Genomic DNA, 26,421 nt, shown 5'->3' with positions numbered 1-26,421 from the left:
TTACTGAATCAGCCTGCAACTACCATAGTATTAGTCCACTAAAGGATAGATGTTCAAATAGGGAAGGAACCCTCATACACATATCAGTTATGTATAAAAGCAGTTCCTACACACCTGCATCTGCTATGCACACCCACCAACATCACCACCACACCCAAACAAATTACAATACAAACTGCAATAACATCACAAATCATTCACTCACTGTACGACATCTGCAGAAGCCTTAACATACCTTGTCAGAGACACACTAACATGGCCCTATGTGAAATAGTTGCTGTTATACAATGGAACAGCTGCTGATATTACAGGGTTTGTTTGCACTAATCCTGTTTCAGAGGGTTGTGTGTACACCGGGATGTGTTACCAATTACTGTGTAACAGCACAGTATGATACACATGTACAGCAAATCAAGGATGTCTGGTGAGCACACTGTAAACCACATAACAGTTCATGCATAGCCATACAGCCTTGAGCTGCCCAAACATCCTTGCTAGACTTAAACATCTGCAGAAGTATCAGGTACAAACAAACCCTGCATAAGTAGCAATGTTCTGAAATATAACAACTGTACTCATATGTAGAACAAAATCGTCTAGCCATTACACACAATCCACAGGAGTCATGAAGCTAATATATCTCTGTCTTCATATTGCTGTTGAAATACATCACAAACAACACATCCTGGCTGTCTTCCTTGAAAGTAAGGCAAACGGACAACGCCCAAAAGGAGTACTCAGTTATACACCACTGTTGCCATGGTATCGACTAATGGAGTAGCTGCACAGCTTATGTGCATCTAATTAACTACTTTGGAACAGCAATTGGTGGTCAGGATACCACATGCTACCAATATTTAACTAGAAAAGGATGGCTTATCACACATTCAAACCATCCGTATATACCAGCAGAATGTTACAAAGAAGATTGAAATACAAACTGAAAAGGATTGAATCAACAGTCAACGATACCTCGGGTTACTAATAAGATATGTAGAACACTCAGTATGTCTGTATATTTTGTACCTGTTTTGTAATATTTAAAGTGCACGCAATCCATATAGTGGAAACAGTTATTTTGTAGTGATGTATTGTTGAGCATAGTAACACTTGTAGTATTTATGTGTGTACTGCTGTAGGTCACAAGGCAAACACTGCATACACCACAAGGGATGCTATATAAGGGCTTTGAACACAAATATTCCTCACCAGCTGCTGTCAGTGGCAGGGCTGGTCCAACAAATATGTGCTATAACAGGGGATAGTATATGCTGATATATTGTAACAGTAGCCATATGTATGGGTGTATTACTGAGAATAACATGTCAAAGGTTGGCCCACTGTGCAATTATGATTTGATTTGTGGGATATTGTGCCAATAACTGTGTAATGTACAGTATTGTAGGTAGATATGTATTACAAGTTACATAGCATTACTGTTATGTTAGGCAAACATTAGTTATGTCGATTGGCATTTACAATACACAATAACAGGATACATATGACATGTAGTCACCCGACAGTTTATCGGCATGATAGCAAAGTAAAATGGATGAGCTAGTTAACTATCCATGCACATAAGACATGTAATAAGTGCAAAGGTAGGTACTAGGCTGTCTTACCAAGGGTATTTATAAGCATAGCTAGAATTTGTTGGCTTTTGCCACCTCCATAAGTTAGTTCCCTATGCCTCTGAATGGCAAAGCCATTAGTTCCCTGTGCCTCTGTCCAGCAGAGCCACTGCAGTGATCCCCAGGGTACATGTCTGTCTCCCATCCACATGTCAAGGTTTCCCTTGAAGACTGCTAGTTAGGGGCCCTGCTTGATGTACATTGGAATCATGTTTTAAAGCATGAGGAGTGTCCAGGTCAGGAATCTATCCATCCAGCACTTCCTAGTCATCATTGTGGTTAGGTGTATATCCCTAGAGCATGTGGCTCTCAGGGGCCTCTGTTTAGGTGGAGCATATCCAGCAATACTGGGTTGGACATGGGCCTTGTATGTCAAGCAGAGATCACCTGTGAGTATGCGGTATGCAACCGAGTACAGCTGGAGTTTCTTAGGTTGGGCTGCATAGGTCATCTGTTTGAGGTCAGTAATCCTCTTGGTGTGGTACTGTTGTGGTCTTCCAAGCTGTTGCAGTTGTCTTGTAAGGTATATCCCAAATGGGGTGTTGTATCCTTTAATGGGTCTAATAAGTCATGATTAGAGAGGCACAATGGCCTCCTTTGATCTGGATGTGAACCCATTAGAGATTACGGCGGCCACGTAGAAGGATATTCTAACCACCTTGTCATTATGAGTATCAAAGGAGAGATTGCTATCCACTGGGGTCTCAGATCCCTTATTACCTTTTCTGTATTTAGGGGACTAGCACCTATGTGGTAGTCCATGGGTAATTAGTTATATCCAAAGGGGATGACTATGCACTTTTTGGCATTCAGCTTGAGGCCATGATATTGACACCAGGTATCCATCTCAGTGTGACCCTTCTAGATGGTGTCTGTAACAGCTGGGGAAACAATTATGTCCCCTAGTTTACAGTCGTCTGCAAACCTTTTCAGCCAAAGCCCTCCTGTGCTTGCCTGTACATCAGAGAATTATATACCAAACATGAGGGGTCCTAGGACTGAGCCCTGGGGGACACCACTTGTAACTGGTATACAGTCAGACCTTGGGTATGCAACTCCCACTGTGTGGGTTCTGTTTGTGAGCCACTTTGCAAACCATCACATGACGCAGGGGTTAATGTTCAGGCAGATGGGTATGTTGATAATACCAGAATGAGGAATGGTGTTGAAAGCCATTGAGAGATCTAGGTAGGCTGTGTGGACCTCCTTACCCTCATCTAAGGTCTTGGTAACTGTCTCTAAGAATTCCACCAGATTTAGGAGGCATGGTCTGCCCTTAACAAAGCCAAACTGGGAGGGGTTAAAAGTTTGGAGGTACCCAGTGTCTCTGTGACTGAGATCCATGATGTGCTCCATAGCCTTGCAGACCAGGCTAGTCAGACCTATAGGTCAATAGGTCCCGTGGTCCATTGTGGTGCCACCTTTGTGGAGTGGGATAACTGTTGCTGTGCACCATTCAGGAGGCACTAAACTCAATGCAAGGCTATTATTGAACATGGTGCATAGGTGGGGAGCTAGTACGTTCTGAAGTTTGTCTAAAACGCAGCCTGGGATGTTGTCTGGTCCCATGGATGCTGTGATATTGGCTTTAGAGTGTGCAGCTTTGAGAGGGAGGGGGGAAGGTAGCACTGAACCTATCTGCCAGGATGTTGGCAATATCAGTTAGTTCTGTAATGTTTGTGGCTTTGTGCTGTAACTCAGAGCAGATCTGGGTATTGACATTGAGATATTTGACATAGCTATAGAATGCTTTGTGGTTGTTGTTGGAATTAGTGGTGGTTTTGTTTTTGTAACTAGCTTTGGAGGATCTTATAAAGGATCTCACCTTCTTACTGAGGCTGACCAGGGAGCTCCTCCACACATGGGATTGTGCTCTCTTTTGCAACAGTGTCTTCCTCCTGTAGTACAGTTTGTTTATGGCAGGGGACCACCAGATTAGTTTCCTTAATTAGGAGTATAGTGACTTGGTTCTGTTTGGATAGCACAATCCATGCACTCATGTAAGTGCTTATAGAGTGCATTTGTGTAGGATTCAGCAGTTGTAACAGTATTGTCCATCTGCATGGGTGTCATGACGTTCACCACGTCTGTCTTAAGAAGCATGAAGTTGGCTTTGTAGACATATTATACTGTGGTTCCCTTAATGAGGGGTGGGGTTGGGATGTGGATATCAACGGTGTTCAGCTCATGGTCAGATCGGACCTACGAGGAGTTGACTTCAGGTGTGGAACACCGGTCACTCATGTTGGTAATGCCTAGGTCTAGGATATTGTTGCCCTGGTGGGTGTGTGGATATGTTGATCCAGGGCATTGGTGTTTATGAATTCCTGAAAGCGTTGAGCTAATGACTTGGTACACGAGTAGTTTTCTCAGTTAATGGTGGGGTAGATTCTGAGAGACAATGTGATGAGTGTGGTGTGGTGGGAATGTTTACCTTCTCCACATGACTGTCAGGGTTGGGCTTTGTTAGAGAGATCTTTACCTCCAGTTTGGCTGTGCATCTCTCATAGGTTGTAGTGTTGGGTGGTAGGTGGAGAGGATTGTCTGTGTACATGAGGCAATGTGTACATTGCCACAAGATGTCCAGATTCATCAGATAGACAGGAGAGAAAACTGGCAGCTGACCCTTAGACATGCCTGAATATAAAACTAATTTCCCTTAGATATGTGAAGAAAGTGAGTACAAGAGCTATTTTACTCTAAGCAAGTGAGAAAAGTGTGTACAAAACCTGTTTACCTCTAGGTAATGAGGAAGATTGAGTGCTGTAGTAATTAATAGCTTACGTAGTGCTTACAAGTTCTGAACAAGTGCTGAGCTTGAATAAGCAATCCACATAGGGTCTTGGATAACATAAACACACTGCCCCCCCAACAGGTACACAATCATATATCCATGTACACCACAGGGCCCCTGTACCCACAACTATGCAGGTACAAGCTGCACTCAGGCTGCATGGGACCTGTCCACATCACAGGTTGTATCATACACATATGGCAAAACAAGATGCTCTCCACGTACACATCATGTAAAACATAGCTCCATGTCAGGCTGTGTGCACACTGAATGGTGCACACCAACAGGTATCACAACCCACAAAGGGGGAGACACCACTGATAATGGGAAGTACTGCACTACTACCCTGCTGAGTCTGGTCTGAAAGGCCATGAACCTTGATCAAATAATTGATGTCAGCAGTACAGATGTAGATGACAGTAAGATTGATTTCACACTGCATATCATAACCTTGCCAGGTCATAGGACATCATCACCCATACTGTGTTCCACCTATACTCGGTATACTAGATGCACATTGTTATGTCGCAGGAATGTTTTGCAATCGGACTGCTGGCAGAACCAACACTACAGAAGGTGTTTGAATAATACATGGTCATCACACCAGTGACAGCTACAGTAAGACAGGGTTAATTAATTGTATTTACCCCTCATTGTAGTCCATACCTCACAAACAGAAGGCATCTGCCTATTGAAGTATGCAAATGACTATGACCTAGGAGCAATGGCCGACTCAAGAGTGCTGTGGACAACATACACAAGGGGCTTTGTGGGTGAGGTGTGTGTGACATATGGCCAAAATCTGACAGCTGCATATTGCATTGTCACCCCTATATTAATAACCCTGTACTCCTGAACTACCACCTAGGCAGCGGTCAACATAATGGACACTTGTGTGTAAGGGATGCAGCTGGGCAGTTGTCTTTCCTGTGATAGCTACATCACCACACCTGTCAGGTAGTCATATCTGGCAACCCTAATAATGACAGGGTGCCATCCATGAATATAGAGATCATTGTCCAGCCATACACAACACTTAAGTGACCCATATCAGATCACATATTTCCTTTAAGGGGTATTGGCCATGTGCAGATGGCCTACACCCGCCTTCCCATTCCCCATCTCCACTATGTAGCATGATGCATACCCTGAATAAATCTATGCCCAACCCAGTGATGTACACATCCTGATCTCAAACACATACTTCATGGACATCCACCTTCCACATGCTGGACAGATCCTTGCCCCATACACTTTACATACTCCTGCCATACTATGCATTCCTGTCCATCAAAGCTGCACATTGCTCCCCTCTTAGACATGGTGTGATAACAGCATGGTAAATGTATCATTAACCCTGTGGATCAGTAATGTGGCACTGCTCCACCTGGCCCCAGAGACCCGCCTGTCAGCTACTGCCAGGTAACCTTTCATCCTAGATTCATACATGGCCCATGGCATATTGCCTACTAGTTGACTTTGACTGTACATGCTATAGTTGATATCCATCCCTGCAAATACCATCTGGCTAGACAGTGTCCCATGTGTATCACATGTGCAACACAGGTGATACATGGCAGGATGTTGAATTGCTGTACAGTGCCATGTAGATGTATATGGCAGAACACATACATGTAAAACCTTATGTAAGCAAGTCTGCAGTGTCACATGTTATGTCTGTTAAGGCAGTGTAAGTCTTTATATGTGACATATACACAGCATCAAGGTCAACTACATTAATGTGGACACATCCAGCCATGTGCTGATAAGTAGGAACACCAGTACAGGCAAATAGACATGCCCACATCAAGACAGCATCCACATGGAGTATGAGCAATGTAATCAGGTGACACACACACACACATATAGTGATAATATCCACTCACCATTGAAGCTGACATACAGGTCTTAATTTACATCTCTTGTCTGCCCCTCACAGGTGGCGAGGTGGGTCAGGGTCCCTCCTGCAGGCAAACTGATTTTAGTAAAAATAAAAACAAAAGTGGCTGCACACAGCAGGAAATTATTGCAGAAGAATTTACAGCAACAAGTAAGCACTTTCGTGAATAACATTCACTTTTTCAGACAGTTTAAAAGACAAAAATAGCACATTGAACCAATCATGCTGCAAATAAAGGCTAATTACTTTAACTTACAAATTCTTGAGTGAGACATGTTTTAGAGGTGTATTTTCTTGTATTAGTTTTATTATTGTGCTGCTTTTATACTTAACTGGAATTTATGAGCAATTAGTATAGCTTACCATCCCCAGGATTCATGAAGCTTGTGCCAGGCGCGGAGTAACGACGGCGATCTAGCGCCAAATATGGCCGCCGAGCGTTTCAGGTATGAGCTGTTTCCATGTGCACTACCAGCGTACGCCAGAGCTGCGTAGCTCCCAGCGCATGTATGCTAATTACCCCATGCGCAGCAGTGTAGCATGCAAATGAAGGTATATAGTGATTCATGAAGTGGTGCAGGCATAGCGTAAGCATGAAGAAATGTAAACCAAAAAAAAGTTTACATTTTGTCAAACATAAAATCAGAGCCATGAAAGCAGACCAAACTTACGTATTATAATGTTAATATATGCCAATGGCTAAATATATAGCCAATGGCATAAAAAAACATGCACAACACATAAAAAATAACATTTAATGTCATGGCCACACTAACGCAAAGTAAAACCGCAGTGCATCTGTGTGCAAATGGGATCACAAGGAAAATATATTTAGATGTCATAAAACTGCAATGTAACACAATTCATGAATTCCCCATAATAGTCAATGGCACGCATGCTACACCACAACCATGGCGCAAGGGTTGCTAAGGGTCTGTGACAGTGTTCTGCATGGTAACTAGGAATTAGTAGTCAATGCCATGCAAATGAGTCAAGTAATACTGAATCGCAAATGCCCCGCTGACGTAAGGATGTACCACATGGCATAGCGGTACAACACCAAGGAGTGGCCTGGAGGTAAACATGACATCAAGAGAGGGGTGCGCCACCGTAGCTGTAAGCACATTGGATCATTGCTAATCCGGGTTGCCTGTTGCTAAGCAAAGCCGCAGGATAGGGGTGTGGAAGTAGCCATAGCTTTGCTTAGCTGAGAGCACACAAGGTAACCGAAAGTGCATGTGAACGTGGATGAAAATGCGCTCGAAACCCGGTAAATGGCTGTGCACGCCGTGCACCACAGCTGAAACAGGAAGGATATGGGAAGACAATAAGGAAATGCTGCAGCATGGTAATTGGAGTACAAATGAGTAATTAACACCTAGGAACTCACAGTGGGCCATTGACAACAGCTAACAAGGCTGCTAGCAGCTACCTGCAGAACAGGAAAGGGGAGGTGCCATACAGCAAAGAAAAGAGAACTGTCACAGCAGAACAAAGCAAACTTGCAGTAGATCAGCTACATAACACATTTCCCAACACAATCCTGGGTTGTGAAAGTACAAAACAAGAAAGCTGGCAGCTGGATGCATGCCTGACAATGGGAGGGGAATCGGGTTGAAAATTGAAGTAAAGGGCAATAGATGAATCATGGCAGCCAAGTGTAAGTCAACACCAAAGGCCCCACAATAGCAGTACCTGCTGTAAAACCAATAATTAAGATACCCTGCAGCTGGAATTGCACAAACACACCCAATTACACCAGCATCATCCATTGCACAATAGTATAAGGTGTGAAAGCCCCACACACACACTTGTGTATTCCCAGACACTCTGCACCATTGGTGTATACAGATGGGGAACTTTTAATATGTACATGTTAGGGGCCACCATAGCTTTGATTCACCAGCATGTGTTGGAGACTGATGGTGGTGTGGAGGATGATGCTGACAACCATCTCAGGCACTGGAGGAGGAGAAGAGTGTTCAGACCCAGGGTAACCTACCAGGGGCTACATGATCTGGAGATAGTAGAGCATTACAGGGTGGACAGGGACATCATACAGCAACTTGTTGAGCTGTGCCAGCCATGCCTCAGAGCCAGAAGTAACAGAGGGGAACCCATCCCAGTGGACACGAAGGTATGTGTAAGCTTGAGAATACTAGCCACAGGTACCTTCCAAAGGCCAACTGGGGATATCATGGGGATCTCACAGGCATCAGCATCCAGGGTACTCCACCAGTTCCTGGATGCCATGTTACCACATGCCAATGAGCACATATACTTCCCCCGAATGCAGGAGGAGTTGGCCAGCAATATGCGTCTCTTCCACCATGTGGCAGACTACCCAGAGGTACTGGGTGCAATAGACTGCATGCACATACACATCAAGTCACCACCCGGTGAGCAGGGTAGGCGCTACATAAACCACAAGGGATACCCCTCCATCAACTGCCAGGTCATGTGCAATGCCCAGGGCATTATCATGGATGTGTGTGCTGGCAGCCCTGGAAGCTATCACGACTCCCACATCTGGCATGCCTCACAGCTGTATCAGGTATTTGCCAGGGGGGACATCCCATATGGCCACCTGGTGGGGGATGCTGGCTATGCACTGGAACCATGGATGATGACTCCCATCAGAAATGCACACACAGCCATGCAAGAATGCCATAATGAGGCACACGCAGAAACCAGAATCATCATAGAGCACGTGTTTGGGATGCTGAAATCACGGTTCCATTGCTTGGACATATCTGGTGGAGCCTTGCAGTACTCTCCAGGCACGTGTGCCCACATCTTCATAGTATGTGCCATGCTACACAATATGATCCTGTGGAAACAGCTGCAGCAGGGACAGAATGGTGAAGGCCCTCACAGCCCACCACCATTGCCAAGGGACCCACAGGCACAGAGGGACTCAGACCATGAACACCCTGTGCTAGCCCCAGTAGGCAGATGGAGGCATGCCCAGTATGCCCATGCCTTGGCAAAGAGGGAACGTATAGCACACACACTGACAGTGTAGGCACTCATGGACTGACACCCTTCTCCACCTGCACACACAGCAAACATGGATGGCACACACACGACCACCTGTAAATTGTCATGTATAGGTGGTCTACTGTGTGCATCCTACATAGGTAGCCCTCAACTATTGTACACACAACCGCCATTGGCACAAGGTAAGTCAATACCTGAACAGTAAATTAAGCTATCAGCATGTGTCCATACTGTATGTAGAGGTTCATAGATACATAGGTAGGTACATGCCCAACTGCCGAGGCCACTCATAAGCATAGGCAAAAAGTGTCTGCTGTCTCCACCCCATCGATTAACTAACTATCCCTCTGTGGAGCAGAGCCAATTGCCAGTTCCCCACCCACTCTGCAAGGATTCCCTGGAGTGTTAGTTAGGGGTTTTGTATAATGTAATCAGGGATGTAGTTCCAAATAATGGGGAGTATCCCTGACAGGAATCTTCTCAGATGTTTACATGTTACATAGTATACCTTAAACACAGCTTGCATATATAGGTAGTATTCCACAGAATAATAAACATGTGGAACACACAACTCTGAAATGTGCGTTAATCACCCTTGCACTAAAAGTGCCTGCTCTGAGAGGTAAAATACCACTGCCAGGATTAGAACACGCAACCATGTACACAATCTTCACAATAACATACCACTAAGCTACCTGAGATGTACCAATGGCAGTTGTGTATACTGACAGGATAAAACACAAAAGGTAGGAATGTGTGGAAATAGGACAAACCGGCATGTACCCAATGAAAGGTGTATGTTTTATATATATATATATATATATATATATATATATATATATATATATATATATATATATATATATATATATATATATATATATATATATATATATATATATATATAGAGAGAGAGAGAGAGAGATATGTCGATATATGGGGATATACATATATATGTAGATATATAGATAGGTTAACAACATCTACATAACCATGGAGGTACATATAAATGGGATACCTACCACATACCGACTGCTTGACATACCGACGTGCGTAATCCCGAGGCTTAAGGTCCGAAAGAACACAGTACCGAAACACCAGATGCGTGAGGTTTAAAATCACGATGTTAAGGGACAGTTAGTCAGTGCTTCTGGTGTTGCGGTTCAGGTAGGTTACTGTGTGTAAGTGTGTTTCTGAGGGCTGTAGTGTGTGTAAGTGTGTGTTCTGAGTGTGGTGTGTGTTCTTGGGGGACTGTAATGTGTGGGTGTGGGATAGCTTTGTGCATCTGTTTGCATGATCTAAGAGGTAGAATATTAAAGTAGGGGGTGTGTGGGCGCAGACACCTACATGGGGGGTATAGGGGCTTGCCCACCTGCTCATATGTAGTGTAGGATGGTTTGTTTGGATGTGGTGGGTAGCAGTGTGTCTGTGTGTGCGTGTGTGTGTTCCATGTTCGTGTTACTTTCGTGAGTTACTGTCACTGTCGGTAATGTGGGGTATGGGAGTCTGGGCCCGGTACTGTGGGCGTCAGAACTGTGTGGTTTCAGGATTCCGTAGGTATCCGGTATACAGCAGTTGAAGTGTTCATATATGAGTATAACATGGACCATAGCAATCACACATTCCGCCATGACCAACCTTTATGAACAAAGGATATGGAGAGTATATGCCTATACACTATTACAAATATGTGCTATGGACAAGAGCCAATGATAGGGTTACCACCTGTCCCACATTGCGAGGGACAGTCCCTCTTTGGGCAGTTGTGTCCTGACCAAATATATTAAATGTGGCAAATGTCCTGGGATTGTAGGACATAATTATGTCCCATATGTAATGTAATAGTTGCATACAATAGTTCTTTCTGTATCTAAAATACCTACATGTTACAAGAAACAGGATAAGCAACTAAACTGCTACAAGAATAAGCTTATATTTAGGCAAGAAAGGAAAGTTCTATCCCTTGTACTGACCATGGGTTTGTGTCGGCCTGTAAAATCTGATGTGTGTCCCGAAAATGTCCCACTATGGCCATATGAAAAGGTGGCAACCCTAGCCAAAGAGGGTCAGTCACCAACACAACTACAATGACTGCAAATACCTATGACAGAAATACACAGCTTTCATGTAGCAACACTTTATTACATTCTGATGTATTGCCAAAGGATTCAAGGACTAACATCACCTGCATGCTATACAGGAACCACTTAACAGTGCCTTAATGAATCAGCCTGCAATTACCATAGTATTAGTCCACTAAAGGATAGGTGTTCAAATAGGGAAGGAACCCTCACGCACATATCGATTATGTATAAAAGCAGTTCCTACACACCTGCATCTGCTATGCACACCCACCAACATCACCCCACACCCAAACAAATTACAATACAAACTGTAATAACATCACAAATCATTCACTCACTGTACGACATCTGCAGAAGCCTTAACATACCTTGTCAGAGACACACTAACATGGCCCTATGTGAAATAGTTGCTGTTATACAATGGAACAGCTGCTGATGTTACAGGGTTTGTTTGCACTAATCCCATTTCAGAGGGTTGTGTGTACACCGGGATGTGTTACCAATTACTGAGTAACAGCACAGTATGATACACATGTACACCAAATCAAGGATGTCTGGTGAGCACACTGTAAACCACATAACAGTTCATGCATAGCCATACAGCCTTGAGCTGCCCAAACATCCTTGCCAGACTTAAACATCTGCAGAAGTATCAGGTACAAACAAACCCTGCATAAGTAGCAATGTTCTGAAATATAACAGCTGTACTCACATGTAGAACAAAATCATCTAGCCATTACACACAATCCACGAGAGTCATGAAGCTAATATATCTCTGTCTGTCTCCATATAGCTGTTGAAATACATCACAAACAACACATCCAGGCCATCTTCCTTGAAAGTAAGGCAAACGGACAATGCCCAAAAGGAGTACTCAGTTATACACCACTGTTGCCATGGTATCGGCTAATGGAGTAGCTGCACAGCTGATGTGCATCTAATTAACTACTTTGGAACACCAATTGGTGGTCAGGATACCACATGTTACCGATATTTAACTAGAAAAGGATGGCTTATCACACATTCAAACCATCCGTATATACCAGCAGAACGTTACAAAGAAGATTGAAACACAAACTGAAAAGGATTGAATCAACAGTCAACGACACCTCGGGTTACTAATAAGGTATGTAGAACACTCAGTATGTCTGTGTATTTAGTACCTGTTCTGTAATATTTAAAGTGCACGCAATCCATATAGTGGAAACAGTTATCTTGTAGTGATGTATTGTTGAGCATAGTAACGCTTGTAGTATTTATGTGTGTACTGCTGTAGGTCACAAGGCAAACACTGCATACACCACAAGGGATGCTATATAAGGGCTTTGAACACAAATATTCCTCACCAGCTGCTGTCAGTGGCAGGGCTGGTCCAACAAGTATGTGCTATAACAGGGGATAGTATATGTTGATATATTGTAACAGTAGCCATATGTATGGGTGTATTACTGAGAATAACATGTCGAAGGTTGGCCCACTGTGCAATTATGATTTGCATTGTGGGATATTGTGCCAATAACTGTGTAATGTACAGTATTGTAGGCAGATATGTATTACAAGTTACATAGCATTACTGTTATGTTAGGCAAACATTAGTTATGTCTATTGGCATTTACAATACACAATAACAGGATACATATGACTTGTAGTCACCCGACAGTTTATCAGCATGATAGCAAAGTAAAATGGAAGAGCTAGTTAACTATCCATGCACATAAGACATGTAATAAGTGCAAAGGTAGGTACTAGGCTGTCTTACCAAGGGTATTTATAAGCCTAGCTAGAGTGTGTTGGCTTTTGCCACCCCCATAGGTTAGTTCCTGTGCCTCTGAATGGCAGAGCCATTAGTTCCCTGTGCCTCTGTCCAGCAGAGCCACTGCAGTGATCCCCAGGGTACATGTCTGTCTCCCATCCACACGTCAAGGTTTCCCTTGAAGAGTGCTAGTGAGGGGCCCTGCCTGATGTACATTGGAATCATGTTCCAAAGCATGGGGAGTGTCCGGGTCAGGAATCTATCCATCCAGCATGTCCTAGTCATCATTGTGGTTAGGTGTATATCCCTAGAGCATGTGGCTCTCAGGGGCCTCTGTTTAGGTGGAGCATATCCAGCAATACTGGGTTGGACATGGGCCTTGTATGTCAAGCAGAGATCACCTGTGAGTATGCGGTATGCAACCGAGTACAGCTGGAGTTTCTTAGGTTGGGCTGCATAGGTCATCTGTTTGAGGTCAGTAATCCTCTTGGTGTGGTACTGTTGTGGTCTTCCAAGCTGTTGCAGTTGTCTTGTAAGGTATATCCCAAATGGGGTGTTGTATCCTTTAATGGGTCTAATAAGTCATGAGTAGAGAGGCACAATGGCCTCCTTTGATCTGGATGTGAACCCATTAGAGATTAGGGGGCCATGTAGAAGGATATTCTAACCACCTTGTCATTATGGGTATCAAAGGAGAGATTGCTATCTACTGGGGTTCCCAGATCCCTTATTACCTTTTCTGTATGTAGGGGACTAGCACCTATGTGGTAGTCCATGGGTAATTAGTTATATCCAAAGGGATGACTATGCACTTTTTGTCATTCAGCTTGAGGCCATGATATTGACACCAGGTATCCATCTCAGTGTGACCCTTCCAGAGGGTGTCTGTAACAGCTGGGGAAACAATTATGTCCCCTAGTTTGCAGTCATCTGCAAACCTTTTCAGCCAAAGCCCTCCTGTGCTTGCCTGTACATCAGAGAATTATATACCGAACATGAGGGGTCCTAGGACTGAGCCCTGGGGGGATGCCACTTGTAACTGGTATACAGTCAGACCTAGGGTATGCAACTCCCACTGTGTGGGTTCTGTCCATGAGCCACTTTGCAAACCATCACATGATGTAGGGGTTAATGTTCAGGCAGATGGGTATGTTGATAATACCAGAATGAGGAATGGTGTTGAAAGCCTTTGAGAGATCTAGGTAGGCTGTGTGGACCTCCTTACCCTCATCTAATGCCTTGGTAACTGTCTCTAAGAAGTCCACCAGGTTTAGGAGGCATGGTCTGCCCTTAACAAAGCCAAACTGGGAGGGGTCAAAGGTTTGGAGGTACCCAATGTCTCTGTGACTGAGATCCATGATGTGCTCCATAGCCTTGCAGACCAGGCTAGTCAGGCCTATAGGGCAATAGGTCCCATGGTCCATTGTGGCGCCACCTTTGTGGAGTGGGATAACTGTTGCTGTGCACCATTCAGGGGGCACTAAGCCCGATGCGAGGCTATTATTGAACATGGTGCATAGGTGGGGAGCCAGTACATTCTGAAGTTCATGTAAAATGCAGCCTGGGATGTTGTCTGGTCCCATGGATGCTGTGATATTGGCTTTAGAGTGTGCAGCTTTGAGAGGGGGGAAGGTAGCACTGAACCTATCTGCCAGGATGTTGGCAATATCAGTTGGTTCTGTAATGTTCGTGCCTTTGTGCTGTAACTCAGAGCAGATCTGGGTGTTGACATTGAGATATTTGACATAGCTATAGAATGCTTTGTGGTTGTTGTTGGAATTAGTGGTGGTTTTGTTTTCATAGCTAGCTTTGGAGGATCTTATAAGGGATCTCACCTTCTTACTGAGGCTGACCAGGGAGCTCCTCCATGCATGGGATTGTACTCTCTTTTGCAACAGTGTCTTCCTCCTGTAGTACAGTTTGTTTATGGCAGGGGACCACCAGATTGGTTTCCTTAATTAGGAGTATAGCATCTTGGTTCTGTTTGGGATAGCACAATCCATGCACTCGTGTAAGTGCTTATAGAGTGCATTTGTGTAGGATTCAGCAGTTGTAACAGTATTGTCCATCTGCATGGGTGTCATGACATTCACCACATCTGTCTTAAGAAGCATGAAGTTGGCTTTGTAGACATATTATACTGTGGTTCCCTTAATGGGGGGTGGGGCGGGATGTGGATATCAATGGTGTTCAGCTCATGGTCAGATCGGACCAACGAGGAGTTGACTTCAGGTGTGGAACACCGGTCACTCATGTTGGTAATGCCTAGGTCTAGGATATTGTTGCCCCTGGTGGGTGTGTGGATATGTTGATCCAGGGCATTGGTGTTTATGAATTCCAGAAAGCATTGAGCTAATGAGTTGGTACACAAGTAGTTTTCTCAGTTAATGGTGGGGTAGATTCAGTGAGACTATGTGATGAGTGTGGTGTGGTGCGAATGTTTACCTTCTCCACATGACTGTCAGGGTCAGGCTTGGTTGGAGAGAGCTTTACCTCCAGTTTGGCTAGATAAGTGCATCTCTCACAGGTTGTAGTGTTGGGTGGTAGGTGGAGAGGGTTGTCTGTGTACATGAGGCAATGTGTACATTGCCTCAAGATGTCCAGATTCATCAGATAGACAGGAGAGAACACTGGCAGCTGACCCTTGGACATGCCTGAATATAAACTAATTTCCCCAGATAACTGAGGAAAGTGAGTACAAGAGCTATTTTACTCTAAGCAAGTGAGAAAAGTATGTACAAAACCTGTTTACCTCTAGGTAATGAGGAAGATTGAGTGCTATAGTAATTAGTAGCTTACGTAGTGCTTACAAGTTCTGAACAAGTGCTGAGCATGAATAAGCAATCCAGATAGGGTCTTGGATAACATAAACACACTGCCCCCAACAGGTACACAATCATATATCCATGTACACCACAGGGCCCCTGTACCCACAACTATGCAGGTACAAGCTGCACTCAGGCTGCATGGGACCTGTCCACATCACAGGTTGTATCATACACATATGGCAAAACAAGATGCTCTCCACATACACATCATGTAAAACATAGCTCCATGTCAGGCTGTGTACACACTGAATGGTGCACACCAACAGGTATCACAACCCACAAAGGGGAGACACCACTGATAATGGGAAGTACTGCACTACTACCCTGCTGAGTCTGGTCTGAAAGGCCATGAACCTTGATCAAATAATTGATGTCAGCAGTACAGATGTAGATGACAGTAAGGTTGATTTCACACTGCATATCATAACCTTGCCAGGTCATAGGACATCATCACCCATACTGTGTTCCACCTACACTCGGTATACTAGATGTACATTCCTATGTCACAGGAGTGTTTTGCAATGGGACTGCTGGCAGAACCAACACTACAGAAGGTGTCTGAATAATACATGCTCATCACACCAGTGGCAGCTACAGTAAGACAGGGTTAATTAATTGTATTCCCCTCATTGTAGTCCATACCTCACAGACAAACAGAAGGCATCTGCCTATTGAAGTATGCAAATGACTATGACCTAGGAGCAATAGCCGACTCAAGAGTGTTGTGGACAACATACAGAAGGGGCTTTGTGGGTGAGGTGTGTGTGACATATGGCCACAATCTGACAGCTACATATTGCATTGTCACCCCTATGTTAATAACCCTGTACCCATGAACTACCACCTAGGCAGCGGTCAACATAATGGACACTTGTGTGTAAGGGATGCAGCTGGGCAGTTGTCTTTCCTGTGATAGCTACATCACCACACCTGTCAGGTAGTCATATGTGGCAACCCTAATAATGACAGGGTGCCATCCATGAATATAGAGATCATTGTCCAGCCATACACAACACTCAAGTGACCCATATCAGATCACATATTTCCTTTAAGGGTATTGGCCATGTGCAGATGGCCTACACCAGCCTTCCCATTCCCCATCTCCACTATGTAGCATGATGCATACCCTGAATAAATCCATGTCCAACCCAGTGATGTTGGACATGCTACACGTACACATCCTGATCTCAAACACATACTTCATGGACATCCACCTTCCACATGCTGGACAGATCCTTGTCCCATACACTTTACATAGTCCTGCCATACTATGCATTCCTGTCCATCAAAGCTGCACATCGCTCCCTCTCAGACATGGTGTGATGACCGCATGGTAAATGTATCATTAACCCTGTGGATCAGTAATGTGGCACTGCTCCACCTGGCCCCAGAGACCCACCTGTCGGCTACTGCCAGGTAACCTTTCATCCTAGATTCATACATGGCCCATGGCATATAGCCTACTAGTTGACTTTGACTGTACATGCTATAGTTGATATCCATCCCTGCAAATACCATCTGGCTAGCCAGTGTCCCATGTGTATCACATGTGCAACACAGGTGATACATGGCAGGATGTTGAATTGCTGTACAGTGCCATGTAGATGTATATGGCAGAACACATACATGTAAAACCTTATGTGAGCAAGTCTGCAGGGTCACAGGTCATGTCTGTTAAGGCAGTGTAAGTCTTTATATGTGACATATACACAGCATCAAGGTCGACTGCATTAATGTGGACACATCCAGCCATGTGCTGATAGGTAGGAACACCAGTACAGGCAAACAGACATGCCCACATCAAGACAGCATCCACATGGAGTATGAGCAATGTAATCAGGTGACACACACACACATATATGGTGATAATATCCACTCACCATTGAGTGTCACATGTGTGTGACACAAACACATCAGTGTCATGTAGATTTGCAAATACAACTATTTAAACATAATAAATGTGATACACATGTATGTTCAGCTGTAGCTCTGTATGTCTCTGTGAGTTACTGTGACCTGTCTCCATCATTATGTCTTCCAGGTATGCCACGTGCAAGGCTACCCCTTTTACCACTTGGAGGATGAGGCCCTCATCCCATACCTACTTGACAATCATGATATCCTGTTCAGCCATGTGCCACAGGATGCACAGCAGCAGGATGCCCTGTGGATGGAACTTTGCAGGAGGGTTAATGATGTGGGTGGCCACAACCGCACATACCAGCAGGTGCACAGACACTGTACAGACCTCATTAGATGGGCAAAACAGCATGCAAATGCAATCACCAGGGAACAAGGTGCAACAGGTGGTGGACCACCAACCCAGCCCCCACTCACATGTACCGAGGAGCTACTGGCCAACCTGGGGACACCTGCAGAACCACATCCACAAGCCTTAGCTGATATTGTGGAGGTGGGTGTCTCTCAACCACTGAGCCTGGAGTTGCCTGGTAAGTCAGTACTGCACCTATAACAACTATATTCCATATAGTTGCATGTGTCACTGTACAATATGTAATGTAACATCATATGCAAGGCATGTATACACACATGCCACATACTATAGTATGCTACTCTGTGTATGCACACATGTGCATACACCATAGTATAGTCTAATGTACTGGTGTATGTGTTAACATGCACATTGCACCCTGTAGCCATCATACAGGCATGGATAATGCTCATACTGCTGTGTTACTCCTATTTAGGTACCTCTGGCATTCCGCTGTGACAGCAGCCCATTGCAGGTGAGACTGTTATTATTTATCAGGCATTGTAATGCACAGATCTATCTGCCATGTGGCCATTTACAACATGTACACATAATGTATGGTCCTGTCACAATATACAGGTCAGACCTGCAATGCATCACAATGCCTACCCATGTGCAACACTTGCAAACTATGTGAATCACCTCACCAACATGAATCCTCACAAACTGTCATTGCCAGATGTGTGGACAGCTGTGCATACAATGGTGGAGGTGCTGTTCACTGTAGGGACATGTACTACAGATCAGAACTACACATGTGGGGAATACAAACAGTACTACACAGTGGGCTGGAGTATGGCCAGCCCACAGGATTCACTGGTGTGGATCATAGCCCTGCTATGAATGTCACACAATGTGATGTGCTATCTTGACATGTCCATGACATCTAGTGGCCTGGCTGCAACACTGCCTAACTAACCTGAAAACATATCCCACATACCACCCTTTGTCTGCATAACCCTGTCGTCAGTGGAGCATATGACATCTATGGGTGTATGTCATATGGGACAACACAGACATGTGAAATAGATGCCCGTCACAATAATTTGGCCAACACATGTACACACATGGCCATGGAGGATGGCCAGAGACATGAAGCAACACACACAGTAGACGTGATGTGCTTGTGTGTACACCCTGTCATACAATGGCTACACATGGTCCAACTATGGCCTTTGTGTAATGGTTATATTGTAGATGTGGAACACTAGACATCCTACAGGCCTGTGCACATCTTGTGTAGGCGTGACATCAATCCACCACATAAGATGTGTTGAACATCTTGAGGGTGTCACAACATGACAGCAGTCACCTGTACAGTATCCACATCAGCCCACAGATACAGTACATTCCCCTTGCTGGTGTCGGACATCAATGTCATACTTGCTCCTCGTGTGTGTGTGTGTGTGTGTGTGTGTGTGTGTGTGTGTGTGTGTGTGTGTGTGTGTGTGTGTGTGTGTGTGTGGTACACAGATGTCATGTGGGACATGGTGTACCAACGTGTTTGCCATGTCTGGCCATAGTTGCCAGGCAGCAGCAATATGGTTGCAGATGTGCAGGGGTGTCATCCGTATACCCTTCAGTGACCTGTGTCACAACTTCCACATCATGGTTTAGTGTGTATACACCTCAGTGACATGGGTCACATTCCACAGTATATATGTATTGTATCTGAACACAGTCATGGCTATGAACTGTGTCTGTAACTCACACTGTATAGCAATAGAGATGCCTCATGATTCCCTGCAATGGCCATGCACATCAGCTAAATGTGCAGTATATCTGTAGGGTGGACAGACAACACTGCATTGGGACACCATTACCCCACTGTATATTTGACAGGACACCATTGTGTTAAACATGTATGCATGTCATTGCACACATCAGCAGATCACATGTCATACTACATGTGATTGTCAAGGTCATATGCCACACATCAGGCAGGTGTACTGTTAACCTGTGCTGGTCTACATGGTGTAACACAGGGATGTATGCTAACTACTACTATGATTGTGTAATTTGCATGCCATCTGCTATGACACATGCATGCTGTTGTGTGCAACCCAGGGATGTATGATAACTACCACTATTATTGTCTGTGCTGCATGCCATCTGCCATATCACATGCATGTTGCATGCCTTCTGTCATATCACATGCATGTGTGTGTGTGTGTGTGTGTGTGTGTGTGTGTGTGTGTGTGTGTGTGTGTGTGTGTGTGTGTGTGTGTATAGATTGTAATGTACAGTTCTTGTCTGCCCTCACAGGTGATGTAGGTGCATTGCCCTCCTGCGGTACATCTGATGTTAGTGTCCCCACAGACTCTAGCAGTGATGATGAATGTATGATTGAGGCACAGGCAGAGTTGTCAGGGGCTGAAACTGTGCCATTGGTTGCCATTCCAGCTATATCCCTCTCATCCCCACACACAGATCCCATGCCTGCACATACCCCATCACCAGTGGCCATAGAGGAAGGACAGTTGGTGCATGGTAGCTTGGAACAGGAAAGTGTGGGGGCTATGGAAGGTGTGCCTGCACACCATGGTGTCAGCCAACTGACTGGTGGTGCCCCACACAGGCACGTGGCCAGTGCTGCTCATAGGAGGACCTCTGGCCAACATGCTCCTGCAAGACAGAGCGCAGCAGCTGGTGTCACCAGATGCATGTTTCAGGCTGTAATGGAGGCACAGGCACATGCTGAATGGCACAACAGAGAAGATCAGAGGCTTCAGAGGGCTGCTGTCCATTCTTTAAACAACAACATCCAGGCAATGGTAAATGCTCAACAGCAGATTGCTGAAGCTTTGGATAGATGGTTGGGTGACATGGTTGGAGTCCTTGACCATGGCATGACAATCCATGAGCATGAGCTGTCTGTGTTGGAACATCTGGTAGGAGTGAGGCATCGGGCACATGGACGTAGGCCTGCTACATCACCTGTTTCAGGTCTACGTGTATGAGCTACCTCACATGTCCACTCCCATAGTGGCGGTAGCAGCAGCAGTGCATCTGGTGCTGTGCTGTCCACACCATGACACAGCAGGCCATGTGCACGTGGCCCAGGATGGTCCCAACAGGGACATGGTTCCAGTGGACAAGTGACATCAGACAGTACCCAATCTGCACCTCTGCCTGGTAGTGCCCGTGCAACCCCTGGCAGGCACAGGTCACATGTCCATGGCTGGACACCGTGAACTGTAAAACCTGGCCTGTACAGTCTGCAGCTGTCAATAATACCCCTGTGTAGGCCAGACACATGGCAGAACTGTGTGCATACATACACGCACACTGGAAACATATGTAGGGCACCGCAACACACACATGCATAACATCCACACATGCCCAATTAGATCAAAGGCCCTAACCCACACACATGATGTCATCCAATGGTGCAGCCTAGGCCTCTGGCAAACATTATCACCCTGTGCATATGATGATGCCTGTGCCGCATCCCTGACATCCACACCATCGGTGCAGGGACATGCTCATATGGTCTGATGCACAGGGTGAACAGACTAGGAAGATAAGTGTAGTTTACAATTGTTGAGTACTGTTGACAGGCAGCAGACATACCATGTACTACAGGTGTACAATGCATTTCGTACTGTTAACAGTATGTGTCTTGTGTAACAACAGTAACTGCATGTTGGTCATGATGTTCTGCTGTCCTCCTTCAGGTCTAATTGCATGTGCCGGTGGATGTCAGTGTTTGCAGTTAGTGTCCCATATGTCAATGTGGACTACTCACAGGTATGTATGAATATACCAGCATGCACCATGTAGCTGCCACATAACAGTGAGAATGTCCCACATTCCAAACACGTCTACTGATCCAAGAGCATGATAGCTGTGTATTAAGCTACTGTGGCTACAGATGTGACATCCATAAAGGGTGACATCACAGGTACAGTTACATGGAGTGGTGAGGTAAGAGAGCGGTCTAGCTGATTACAAGGGTAGAGGCCAGTGGGAAGTGTGATGCCTCATTGGGAATCAGTAATACACATTCCCATGACAGGATGCCAACACACAACTGCACCCACACACTCAGGTATTGACACACATGTATTCAGTGACACAGTAACACACCCACACACTCACGGATTCACCGACACAGTAACACACACTCGCACACAGTTGCTACTGGTGAGGTGAGGACCCCTGCCTATGTGCAAATCATCATTACAGTACTGTGCACCTACATGATGAGCCACAGAGAATACACATGTACAGGTAGTCAGTATGGATTAAGATTGGGTTATCAACACGGATAGTAGAATGCATCACCTGGATGGGGGAGGGGTCTTATCAGTTCAGTATGGTAACATACATCCTCACTCCAGGGACCAGACAGCCATACATACACACACACACACATACACACACTGTGGCATTCAGTATTGAATACACCTATGTCATGCACATACAGATACCTCACATGTGTGAGATACATGCCCCTGCCTATGTCCTGCTTTCTACATTGCAGTCTGTACAGATGTGTACACTAGTGTACAGGAGAGTGAGTAACAATTGAGATGTATTCCCCACCATACGTGACATATATGGACACACACGCAACCACACATGCCAGTACTGTGAATCAAAGACCTGCCTAGCTCATGATATGTATGACAGACTTACAGCAGTATTGCATGCATTACAAACTGTACTGATGCTTCCTTTGGCAACAGTGCTGATATATGCACATGGGACATCTTAACTGTTAACAGGTGTCAAGTGATTTACCTTTGGTGTCACCCTGACCGCTGTCTAAGTTGTGTGTTATGTCCTTCAATTAACAAAACCATTGCTTACTGGTTACACAGGTTATTGTAGGACCGCTTGTGACACACCTGTGAGCTGTCCTCAGCAAACATCCATCTGCAAAGATGCCCCACCACTTAGTTATTTCCACACATCTGTCCATACCTGAGGTACATCTTTCCATACATTCAGCATATCACCATATACAGTTGGCAATGTTGAGGCTGCATTGCAACTGCATGATGTACTAGGATACACGTCACCTGCATACATCGGCAACTGCTCACACATGCTATCTGAATGCACAACACTACATGTACATGTGTGTAGGTCCTACAATCCTGTCATTTGGGCATGTTTGTAGGCATTGCAATTGGTGGACATGTGTAATGACATACATGACACATGGACTGTTGTATGATATGATAGGTGTAATGGGTGACCGGTACAGAGGGAATGTTACCTCTGTCAACATTGATATCACACCTTATGTACTGTTAGCATTCAGCAGCCATGGACCTACATTCCATGTGCATGTGTGTAATGGCTGTAGCCACCTGTTTGCACAAAGGACAACAACAGCTATGCTATTTACATGTATGTTGTGTGTGTGTGTGTGTGTGTGTGTGTGTGTGTGTGTGTGTGTGTGTGTGGCATGTACATACCCAGGGCAGGTACATGTATGTCATATCCATACATGAGGGTGTGTACTGGTGTACAGCAACAGTCATCTGCTAATGCTGGAAAGTACCGAGGGCCCCTGGTATGTGTACAGCTGACCTGGTTACAGACAGTGGTATCATTGCATTGCATAACACATGATGCAACTGTGTCAGTACATGGGTACTCTCTACAGTTGATGTAGAGCTTGGTACAGTCCACTGGTCAAGGGTCACATGGTGGTGTACTCTTATATGTCCTACAACATGTATGGATGCATGTTGGTGGTCCAAGGGCATGGTGGTGTCTGAGGTTTACATCCTAGAATGCAGCATGTGACACTGTGTCCTGCACATGACTCATCTGTGATGCCTTTCATGGGGGTACCAGTCACGGTCCATACCTGTGTTATGGCCCACATGTCTGGTTCTGAGGTATATGGTGGTAGTGCTATTGTGCACTACAGAGCCATCAGCCAGGTGTTCCTCACTGCACAGATGTCAGTACTCCCCATTGTTGGATCTACAGTGACCAGCTGTGATTATGGATGCTACACATCTAGCACTGGTTAGCATAAGAAAACAATGCAGTTGTCCTGTAGGTGTCAGGGTGTTATCCTGTGTTTAGGACATTTGCCTTGGAATGGCACTGTATGGGCGGATGTGACTTGGGTATTATCCCCACTCCCTTGAATCATGGATGCATGTGATATGTGTCAAAGGCCTGTCTACTGTCAGCCATGTCATCCCAGAATGACAAACACTGGACAACCTCGTACTTACAGCAGGACATTGGCTCATTGTGTTGTTCAAGCAGTTGCCACCTCTAGCAAGGCTCATTGTGTTGGTCAAGCAGTTTCCACTCCTAGCAAGACATCACTGTGAGTGGTGATATTGTGCTTGGTATAGGATGGTACATCTAAGGTGATGGACAGCAGCAGACATTGTGTAAAAGACCGGTGTCAAATATATGTAGAGCAGCGTTCCTGCTAACAATGACAACTACTAACACCAGAGCCCATTACAATGTGTTCTTTACATCTACCTGTAATAGCATGGCCACTGTGGCCTTCCGTGTTTAGAATCAGAGTGCATCCCAGTCAGCCCTGTGCTACTAAGTGTATGAGCATGCCCAGTATAACCTTGTGTAGATGGACACATAGTGCATTCCGAACAGCCCTGTGCTACTAAGTGTGTGAGCATGCCCAGTGACACCTTGTGTCGGTTATGTGCCTCTGTGTATGGGCATGGCCATTGTAACCCTGTATAGTGGTAGTAGTCATCCATTCCACAGATGGGCATACTCCAGGTCAGGATGGATTCCTACTTTAAACACACAGGTTCACAGGTATGTACATCTTAACTGCCAGCATCCCTGTTGATGTCCGCATTCCTAGAAGGTCATAATGACAGCCTTGAAATGTGTAGTCTGTGTGGTGCAACTCGTAAGTATGTAGTATTGTAATAGTGATCTGTAAATAGGCAGGTGTTCCATTCCCACCACTGGCGTGTGTATGCATCTGTCCCAATTTCCCAGAGGACTGTAAATTGCTTTTAGACTGCTCACACTCCATACAATTCTTATACCCACCTTTGGCAGGGCTGATGATGACACCCACCTACAAATACACCTCTGGGAGTGCTGTGTTCCAGTAATCTCGGTAGCGCGTTCTGTAACTGTGTAATGTTATAGTGTAATAAAGTAGTTATGTCAATGTTCTAATCCCAGACTTGCAGTGTGTGTGTGTGTGTCCCCGTCTGCCTGAGTAATGCTTTTAGACTGCTCACACTCCATACATTTCTTATACCCACCTTTGGCAAGGCTGATGATGTCACTCATCTACAAATACACCTCTGGGAGTGCTGTGTCCCAGTACTCTCAGTAGTGCATTCTGTAACTGCATAATGCTGTAGTGTAATAAAGTAGTTAGGTCAGTGTTCTAATCCCAGACTTGCCTTATGTGTGTGTCCCCATCTGCCTGAGGACTGAGTAATGCTTTTAGACTGCTCACACTCCTTACATTTCTTATACCCACCTTTGGCAAGGCTGATGATGTCACCCACCTACAAATACACCTCTGGGAGTGCTGTGTCCCAGTAATCTCGGTAGCGCATTCTGTAACTGCGTAATGCTGTAGTGTAATAAAGTAGTTAGGTCGGTGTTCTAATCCCAGACTTGCCGTGAGTGTGTCCTCGTCTGCCTGAGTACTGCTTTTAGACTGCTCACACTCCATACATTTCTTATACCCACCTTTGGCAAGGCTGATGATGTCACCCATCTACAAATACACCTCTGGGAGTGCTGTGTCCCAGTAATCTCAGTAGCGCATTCTGTAACTGCATAATGCTGTAGTGTAATAAAGTAGTTAGGTCAGTGTTCTAATCCCAGACTTGCTGTGTGTGTGTGTGTGTTTGTCCCTGTCTGCCTGAGGACTGAGTAATGCTTTTAGACTGCTCACACTCCATACATTTCTTATACCCACCTTTGGCAAGGCTGATGATGTCACCCATCTACAAATACACCTCTGGGAGTGCTGTGTCCCAGTAATCTTGGTAGCGTGTTCTGTAGTGTAATAATGTAGTTAGGTCGATGTTCTAATCCCCGACATGCCAAGTGTGTGTGTGTGTGTGTGTGTGTGTGTGTGTGTGTGTGTGTGTCTGCCTGCATGAGACAAGTACAGTGCTTTGTAGAGTATGCACTCTCTGTACAAATCGCATGACCACCTTTGTCATTCC

The sequence above is a fragment of the Protopterus annectens genome, chromosome 14.part0 (assembly GCF_019279795.1).
Source record: "Protopterus annectens isolate FY-2018-M chromosome 14.part0, PAN1.0, whole genome shotgun sequence".
NCBI classification, from domain to species: Eukaryota; Metazoa; Chordata; order Ceratodontiformes; family Protopteridae; genus Protopterus; species Protopterus annectens.
The sequence above is the reverse complement of the archived record's forward strand: the minus strand, read 5'-3'. Positions refer to the sequence as shown.